The sequence below is a fragment of the Frankliniella occidentalis genome, unplaced genomic scaffold (assembly GCF_000697945.3).
Source record: "Frankliniella occidentalis isolate FOCC.00 unplaced genomic scaffold, Focc_3.1 Scaffold137, whole genome shotgun sequence".
Classification (NCBI taxonomy): Eukaryota; Metazoa; Arthropoda; class Insecta; order Thysanoptera; family Thripidae; genus Frankliniella; species Frankliniella occidentalis.
The window spans coordinates 477,557-479,727 of record NW_026267264.1 but is presented as its reverse complement, the minus strand read 5'-3'; positions in this window follow the sequence as shown (position 1 = coordinate 479,727).

Here is a 2,171-nt window from a genome sequence, read left to right as displayed (position 1 = left end):
GGGGGGGGCTACCACGCCCTAGCGGCGTCCATCAGGCGTCCTATACCTGTCCCGCAGCAGCTCCTCGCTCTGACCGGGCGGCTGCAGCCACCGCCACAAAGTACGGACGGCCACCACCTCGCGGGGTGTCGCGTCGAGAAGTCGCGGGAAGGTTGTTCCGAAACAACGCAAGTTTGGTTGGGCTGGACGCTGGACACAGAACTATGGGCTGCATGAGATTGACCCCGGGAGGAGAAGCGGGGGTGGGAGATCTAGTCGAAGCAGCACGAAATGGTCGAATACGTCGCGAGAGTCAGCATTTGGATGCAAATAAGCCACCGTCACTTTGCGCCGCTTTGCGCCGCTTTGCGCCGCTTTGCGCCGCTTTGCGCCGCTTTGCGCCGTTATAGAGTAGGCAACCCACTTGGCAATGTCAGGGCAGCAGCAGCCATATTCGAATAGTAGCGTGAGTGCGATGCGAAATTGACCACATTGACAACATGTCATGATCGCACCAGCAGAGCGGCTGCTCCGGCCTCGTCCGCCAGTGTGAAGGGAGCCGTCGCAGTGACCACCGCGTGTCGTTTAGCTGGACCGCCCCACTCGGTCAGGGTCCCGGCCGTGCAGGCCGTGCAGGCGGTGCAGTGTACAGCGCCTCTCCCGGGGGCGCGAGCAGAGCAACGGGCTGAGAGCGCCGCAAGGTCCGGCGAAATGCGTCGGTCATTATTGACGCGTCGAGGTAAAGTGCGACCCGCACGCGGGGCCTGGCCTGGCGCCCGTCATTAGAAACGCATCACACGGCCGTCACTGTGAAAACGAGTATGGGACTTAAGCATGTGAGCCAGTGGGTGTTCTACTTTAGCTGACGTGAAGCACTGGTTGCTCTACTTTAGCTAATGTGAGCCAATGGTTGTTCTACTTTAACTAATATGTGAGGCTCTGGTTTGAGCTCTACAGGGTGGTCCACAGACCCTTTCCTTTATTTTGCTTATGCTGTACCGCATGCAGGCGTGGCGGGCGGGCTTGCCTACCGTCGCCAACCGCGGCGCCTTATGGCCCCGTGCGAGTATGCGCCCGCACGCCTGCACGCGGTACAGTATAAGCAAAATAAAGGAAGAAGGGGTCTCTGGACCACCCTAAATGTGAGGCACTGGTTGTTCTACATTAGCTAATGTAAGGCACCGCGCCCCACATTAGCTGTCAGTCTGAAAATGCACGCTAGAATCCACTGAAATCGACCACCCTGGTCGAGTGCACCAGCGTGGGGGCACACACGGTGCCCGCCCCGCCTCCCTCCCCGCCTGGCGCAGCCGAGTGGCCGGGTGATGCAGTTGAGAAACAACGCAATGCGTACCGTGCTCTCCAAGTTTACGGATACGAATTACACCACGCCCGACCTGCGCCGCGCTGCGTGCGAGGTGAGCGCCCGGCCTGCACACCGTACCGTGAAAACGAAGGGGGTGATGACGGCGCGGCGTCGGGCGGGGCGGGGCGGGGCGGGGCGTTGGAGCTTGGGCGCGCTTATTGGTTTCCAGCTGCCTCCGTCCGCCGCCCGCGCCGCACTTCTTTGCACCGGCCGAGGCGGGCGGTCAGCGTGTAATAGGCTATTCGGAAAATAGAAAGGACGGCGAAAAGAACAACTAGAGTCGCGCTGACGGGGACGTGCACAGCGGTGCACGGGCACGGCTCGCACAACTTGCCTACCTTACAGGCAATTGGATTACCTCTCCCTTCCATACAACTTACCCTGATACGAAATACACGTTTGGGATCGCCCAGAAAGTACGTCCATTTTCCTCAGATTCATTCGGCACATTACAGGGGCTCGGCGCCTGCGAGACTCAAGGTAGGCCACCCCGCTGTACACACACGCCCTGCAGGCAAGATGTGGCCTACCCACCAGGCGCTCTGAGCGCTTGCAGGAGCTTAACGCGAAAGGTTCGCGACGACGAATGACGGACGGACTTTCTGGAGGATGATCCCTTATTTTCACGGCTGTTATCCTTTCAGCGAGTTGAGGCAGTCGCCCAGGTCGCTCCGAGTCAGTGGGTCACGGTGACGGCAGGGAAGTGGACAGTGTGCAGTAGTAGGATGCAGTCGAGACGATTGGTTGCGCTCTCGTTCGCGCGGCTTTGTTTATTGAGCAGGCTCGCAGGCTCAGCCTCAGTTAAAGGGCGGCGGGGCGGGGCGGG